The sequence below is a fragment of the Leptonychotes weddellii genome, chromosome 11, assembly GCF_054177405.1.
Source record: "Leptonychotes weddellii isolate Sample4059 chromosome 11, ASM5417740v2, whole genome shotgun sequence".
Lineage (NCBI taxonomy): Eukaryota > Metazoa > Chordata > Mammalia > Carnivora > Phocidae > Leptonychotes > Leptonychotes weddellii.
In genome coordinates, this window is record NC_138379.1 from 22,333,109 (window position 1) to 22,340,902 (window position 7,794).

At 41.0% G+C, this 7,794-nt stretch overlaps 1 protein-coding gene across 1 annotated transcript in view; it reads right to left on the reverse strand.

The window, feature by feature from the left end:
- Positions 1–7,794, reverse strand: part of CAT (catalase) — a 37,641-nt gene that overhangs the window by 29,307 nt on the left and 540 nt on the right. The window lies entirely within an intron of this gene.

Consider the following 7,794-nt stretch of genomic DNA (forward strand, 5'->3'; position numbering starts at 1 on the left):
TCTGTTAAGATATTTACATCTTTCTGGCTGACAACTATCCATGACATTCACACATGCTTCTCCTGAACCAAGAGAACAAAATATTTATAATTCCCTATTTGCTTCACTGTTTTTCCTCTCCAGACAGTGTACTTGTTTTACATCTATATCCCTGACACCTGACACGATGCTGTTATCAACCAGTACACAAAAAAAGGCTTGTGTGGGACTCCTGGGTGGCTTCATAGGTTAAGCATCCGACTCTTGATTTCGGCTCAGGTCATGATCTCAGGGTCATGGGACTGAGCCCCACTTTGGGCTCTGTGCTTGGTACAGAGTCCACTTATCCCTCTCCCTCAGCTCCTCTCCTCTCTCTCTCTCTCAAATAAATAAGTAAAATCTTTTTAAAAATGCTTGGATTCAACATGTGAATAAATTAAACTATGGACCAACACAAAATGGCCAAGAAAGATTATTTCTAAGTAGGAGAAGGAAGCAACAAAAGTCTATCCCTCACCCTACATCTCCCCTTCCAAAATTAAATGGGAAATACTTGAATTTATAACTTCAAATTCTAATCAAACATCTTTAGACAAATGTTATGAAAACTGCTGCAGAAATTGGCAAAGAAGGACTTTGGCTTGGCTAAAACTGACACCATGATTAAAAGCAGGGACTCAAAGTAAAATTCCATTTTGGCTTTGCTCTTTCTAATTTTTGGCTGGAGTCTGATAAAATATTCTATCAACAGTTTCCATTTATTAGTGCCCTCTGCTTACAGAAGTTCTAAGAACTTACTAAACATCATTCTTCCATTTTTTAATTGACAAAGATTGGTAATACAGCCCATCCCTAACTTTCAATCCCAAAGGAGTCATAATGACAGCTTCTCATTCTCAGAGATCAACACAGAATATACCTGATATTTTCTAGTAAATTATTGCTTAACACTCTATATTTATTCAATAAAGATTCATCAAATACCTGCAATGTGCACACCTATGTACAGAAAACCAAAGACTGTCCTGGCCCTCAAATTTCTTTGGGGGAAAGGGGAGAAACTGGAGCGCTCCAGGCCTCCTGGCCCATTCCAAGGGACTGGGCAATTTGGGAAAAGAACCTAGGCCTGCACAGGGCCCCCACCCTTCTCCCCTTTGGAAGCCAGTGGCCACAGGCAGTACACATCCTGCTCTCCCAGGGGTAGGCCTGGTAATCTCCACTGCCTAAATGCAAGAGCTAAATTCAACACAGGGATGTGATCTCAGCAAGCCCTCTTGGCCAAAACTCCTAAGCCACATTCTCCAATCAAGCCTCTACCAGTAATAAAAGTAACACTTGGAACTCACTCATCCCGCTGACTCTTGATTCAGCTTGGGTATGGAATGTGTGTGTGAGAGGTCTTACTTACTAGACGTTCTCAAACCTCAGAACAACAACAACAGCTCAGTATGTAGGCATTGTTCTAAACTCTACTTGGGTTATCGCATTTAATCCATCTGTCTGAAGTAAGTACTAGTATAATCCCCGTTATACAGAGAAGGAAACTGAGGCACAGAGAAGTTATGCAACTTGCTCCAGGTCACCCACCTAGAAAAGGTCAGAATCAGAATTTGAACCCAAGCAAATTGGCTCAAGAACCCAAACTCTTAATCACAACACTACAGCATTTCTTAAAACAACAGAGCTAACATGTCCTGTATGCATTCTATGTGCTGGGTAATGACATATATTAATTAACACACATGTATTACATAAATGAGTCCTCAACAATCCTTCAAGGTAAGGAGAATTATTATCCCATTTTTAATATGGAGAAACCAAGGGGGAGGGAGGTGAAGTAACCTGCCCAGCAGTCAAGCCACAATTTGAATCCTGCCTATGAAGCCTAACCCTTCAGTTCTTCACTAAACCACTATAAACTGTGTTTATAACCACCAGAAGATAAAGAAGAGTGTAAAAGACATATTAACTGGCGCAATGTATGAGCCTTATTCAGATTTGGGTTTGAACAAAGCATTAAAAAGCAGACAGAGAGAAAGAAAGATGTGCCAAGGGTCCCCAAGATCACCCACCTTCAGGTGATTCCCTAGGAGGAGTCATGGGACTCAGCCCAGTCATACTCAGGCTCTAATTTATTATAGCACTTTAATACAAAGCAAAACCCCAGCAAGGAGAAAGGCACATGGAGTGAAGTCCAGAGGAAACCAGTGTAAGCTTCCAGGGTCCTCTGCCAGGGCAGGTCACACGGGACACGCTTAATCCCCCACCGAGATGTGGCAACACCTGTGAAATGTTGTCTAGCAGGGCAGCTCATTAGAGACTCAGCACACAGGGTTCATATAAAGAGCTGATGGTGGAGGTGCCCTCTGGCTCCCAGCAGGAAAGCAGGGGTTCAGTAAATACCACATTGTTTGCATGGCTCCGGCACAGTCAGCCACTCTTAGCAGCTCAGGTGGGGGAGCCTTCCCGAAATCCAACTTCCAGACGCCAGCCAGGGGCCACCCTTGCAAGTAGGCCTTTCTAAAGACAGTCATCTCAGGTCTGTAGGTGAACTTTTTTCTGCACAATCAGGGAAAGTGAACACCCTGACTGGCTGAGTGACAATGGTATTCTTAAAGAGTCCTTATTTTTTGGAGATAAAGGCACTTGGGAGGTTCATTACACGACCCTCTACTTCAGTTCTGGTTTGAAATTTTCCACAATATGAAGCTTCAGGGTTTTTTTTTTTTTTACACTAAGAATCAAGGAGAAATGTCTAAGAAATAAGGAAGAAGGTAAAGGAAGAGAAAGGGCAGGCTGCATCAATAACTCTAACAAGTGAGTGCTCATTCTGACCACACTCCATACTGAATTCTTTCCCTATAGCCACCCATTCGGTCAAGACAAAGAGCAGAATTCAGCACTGCACACAAAATACACACTAGGCAACTGACCAGAAGGTTAATACTGGCTCCTGCCCAAAGAGGGCTTATCATCACTAGAAAATGTGGAAAACCCTAACTACCACATAGGCCATTTAATACTAAATTCCAGATGTAGTCTGATGGGCTTTTTTTTTTTAATTAACCTTAAGACATTCTAAGCATCAGAAGGTACCCTACCTTAATTAAGCCACATCATACCAGGGCGATTCACAAGGTCAAAATACATGAAGTGATAACACTGGGAAATGTTTCTGATTGCCTTAATGACCAAAAACTATGCTTCCTGGGCTACACACAAAGACTTCATCACTGGGATGCACTTTGTCCTATAAGCAGACTTCATCATGGTTAAGCCACCGGTGCCTTATATAAGTCAATGCCAGTAGGTCATTCTAAGCTCAAGAATCAAGACTGATTTTCATTCTATTTTACTCATTGTCTAAGTTATCCTGTACCCTCCACCTACGGTATGGCCACTCAAAAATATATTAAATAACATATCATGGAAAACGTGAAATCTTTTCAAAAAGGGTAAGAAAAAAAATCAAGCCTTTTTTTTTAAGTATAATTAACATACACATACAACATATTGATACCACAATTCTGTGCATTACTCAATGCTTACCATGATAAGTGTAGTCACCATCTGTTACAATGTTACTATAATATTCAAACTGTGTTCTTAATAAAGAACACAAATGGATCCCGTTGGTACTAAATAAGGTATACTGAAAGCTTCTAAACAGGCCATTTCAGCAGTGTCTTAACTGCTACCAGATCTGCAACTTTTATGGCCTTAGACGAACAACAGTGCCCTGAGCAAGGGACAATAAGATCTATCAGGCATGCAAAGAATTGCCTGTCCATGCTGTTGCACTGAGTGCGGAAAGGGAGGAGGAGCAAATGACACAAGAAAATAAAAAAAAATCCCAGAGACAGAACTAGTGGGTGGTTTTAATTCCAGCAAAAAATAAAATAAAAGTTGCCTTTTACAAGGAAGATGTCAGACTTAAAGTCATATGGGGGCTGGATCTCTGAACACACACAGACTGAACACACCTCCTCCTTCACCCAATGGGAAATGTTTGTTTTTCAAGCCAGGCTGTTTTATATTAGTATGTGTAATAGTCAAAGTGTCACAACAATTGCTAATGTTTTGGGTTTTTTTTCTCTCTCTCTTCTTGGTGAGTTATCAAGCCTTCCAGCAAGAAATGGTCAAAACATTGCTATTGGTTTTCAATCATTAGCAAACATTTAGAATAATCCTATCAAAAATAAAACCTTAAAATAAAAATAAAAACTAAAGAGGCACCTGGGTGGCTCAGTTGGTTAAGCATCTGACTCTTGATCTCAGCTCAGGTCCTGATCTCAGGGTTGTGAGTTTGGGCCCCGTGTTGGGCTCCACACTGGTTGGAGCCTACTTACAAAAAAAAAAAGAAAGAAAAGAAAAAAATAAAAAACCGGAGAGTGGGAGGATGTTGATACAGAGCTGCCCACTTACACAGAGGCATTTGCCAAGTACAGGAAGATTAAAAAAAAAAAAAAAACCATACACACACACACACATACACACACACACATCATCCATTATGATCATAATTTTCTAAGAGAAAGAATATTTTAATGTCAGAAAGTAAAAATGACATAATCTTTAAAAAAAGATTTTATCTGTTTGCCCATCACCACATCACCAGAAATGGCTAAACAGATTTTCACATGGAACGTATGGTTTGGATAACATAGTAAGTTGGCTACCTGGACAAGGGTAGACTGCATTTCCCAGCTGCCCTCACTGGTAGGCAGGCCACTGAAGCTAATGTAGCCAATGGAAGATGAGTAGAAGTGACCTACTCCACTTAGAGCCTGGTCCCTAAACCTCCCACATATCCTCCTCCATGTTCTTAACCTTCTATGGCTGGACAGTGATGCCCAGGGCATGTAGTCAAAGGGGGAGCCTCGGGCGCCTGGGTGGCTCAGTTGGTTAAGCGACTGCCTTCGGCTCAGGTCATGATCCTGGAGTCCCTGGATTGAGTCCCGCATCGGGCTCCCTGCTTAGCGGGGAGTCTGCTTCTCCCTCTGACCCTCCCCCCTCTCATGTGCTCTCTCTCATTCTCTCTCTCTCAAATAAATAAATAAAATCTTTAAAAAAAAAAAAAAAAGGGGGAGCCTCTGTCTGCCTGGAACCCTCCCTCAATAACTGTGGGACATAGGGTACTCACCCCAAACCACTTTGGCCCATCATGTAAGGAGAGAAATAAATTTCTATTATGCTTATACCATTACACATTTTGGAATTATTACAGCAATTAGCCCACATATAATTTCAAATATGAGCTATGGATCAATAATAAAAAGACAACCTAGGTTTTTAAAGGACAAAAGACTTAAACAGCTATGTCAAAAGAACATACACCAGTGGTCAATAAGCACACGAAAAGACGCTCAGTTCTCACTGGTCATCAGAACAATGCAAATTAGAACCACAATGAGACATCACTTCATACCCACAAGAATGGCTAAAATTAAAAGACTGGCAACACCAAAGTTGACAGAATGTGGAGCAACTGGAACTCTCATACACAGTTGACGGAAGTGTAAAATGGTATAAATGCTTTGGAAAAAGGCTTTAGCAGTTTCTCATAAAATATTCACTTACCCTATGACCCAACAATTCTACTGCAGGTATTTCCTAAGAGAAATGAAAGCATATGTGCACAAAAATATTTGTTTAAGACTTTTCATTGCAGCTTTATTCATAACAGCCAAACAATGGAAATAGCCCACATGCTCAGCAACAGGATATACAAATGGTGCTGTATTCATCCAATGGAATACTACTCAGCAATAAAAATAACAGACTACTGATACAAACAACATCATGAATAAATCTTAAAACATTTTTTTTTTAATCTTGAAATATTTTTGCTGAATGAAAGAAGTGTTAACACACAAAAGTACATAAGCCAATGGTTAAAAAGAAATCAAAATGGCTGTTGCCTGGGGCAAGATTGCAAGGGCTGCAGTAAATCACTGGGAAACAGCATGAGGGGACTTTCCAGGGTAACAATAATTGTCTATGTATCTTGATGAGGGAATAGGATTCACAGGTGTATATGTTTATCAAAATATCATGCAATGGTACACTTAATATTTGTATATTTCACAGTACATATTACCTTAAACACATAAACATTGAACTCTCCTTTGCATGCCTAGTGTTTAGGGGTGAAGCCTACTGATGTCCACAGTCTACTCTAAAATGTACCCACAAGAAAGGGGGAGGTTAATGGATATACAAAGGGATGGACAAATAGAATAACATGTAATATAAGATACATAGCAAAATGTGGTGAATATATAAGTATACACTGCATGATTCCCTCAACTTTTCTGAATGTTTGAAATTTTCCATAAAAAGCATTGGAAAATTATAAAGGGTACGGGACATATGCAAAATTCCCTTTGGAGGATCAGGGGGAGGAGGTCACCTCAAAGAAATAAGCAGTTTTCACCAAGAGCAGCTAAAAGTGAAGAACAACAAGACATTAAAGTGACTGCCAATCAGGACCATGTACACAGTGCACAGACATGCCATAGGCAGAGGAGACAACAGTATTTCAACTATGAGCCCCCCATTATAGATGTGTTCTCATGAGCCAGATGTTTCACACATGGGCGACCATGTAGGGTAAATCGCCACTAGTGTTGTAATGATTTAACAACAGTTAATGATTCTCAAAATTAAGAGGCAAGCTAGTCTCAGAACAAAGTGGGGGGGGAGGGGTCCTTTAAAAATGAATAAATTGTGCTTTATGAAAAACTTATTACATTGTCCATATTTTTGTCAGTTCACAGAGTATCATGAAAACTTCAATGTGAATCAGGATTTAGCAACCACTAGATGTAGAAAGAATCCTGCTCCCCAGCAGCTAAGTTCTAATCTTGACTCTGCCACTAATTAGCTGCCTGTCCTTAATAAGACTCTAAGTCTCTCTGGTTCACTTTAGGAACTCATGAAAAACTGAACTACCCTCCTGGCATATAATAAAGCACAAAACAAGAAGAGAGATGTGCCAGGCCCTTAGAGGGGCATAACCTTCTCAAGAGCAGGGAATTATAAAGCAATCCATGGGCACTTAGCATTAATACTCCAGTTCATGAATACTAACCCAGTTTTGAGAAAGAGCATTGAGATGAGAAAAGGCATGGCTCTAGCCCTCTCTCTGCCATGGGAAATGGCCAAGTCTCTCAAGACTTTCTGGACCAATATGACCAGAGAAGACTCAGATCAGAAGCAATCCCAACTAATCCAACCTGCTCAAAGATGTTCTTTGAGACTCTGCGCCCCTGGACACTGGCCAGGAATGCCTCACCCACCACCACGGAGCTGAACTCCTTTCTCATCTTTAAAGTTCTTGTTCAGATATCACGTGCTTTGGGAAGCTTTCCAGCCAAGTCCCGTCACTCCCTTGACACTTTACAAATAACCTGTATTAGAGCCCTCACCACGCCGTATGGTAATCATTTGTTTATCTGTGTTGTCTCCCTGACTAGACTTGCAGCTTCTCTAGGCTCTAGTTCTTGCCTCACTGGCATTTGTACACCTTGTCTCAGCACAGTGACTAGCACAGGCAGGCACTCAAAGAATACGTGTGAATAAACGCATTAACCAATCCCTAATGTCGCTTCTAGCTCTAAAATGTTAGGCATGGTGTTTTTAAATGCAAATGAAATCATGGCCGTAAAAATTCTTTATTTCGTCGTTGAGTGCCGCGCGCACGGGGCATCTGGTATTGTGACTGCTGTTGGGGATATCGAGATGATAAAGCACGATCCCTGCCCCCACAGCACCCCGCAAATATGGAAGCTTGTAGTTATTGCTGGAGCTAGG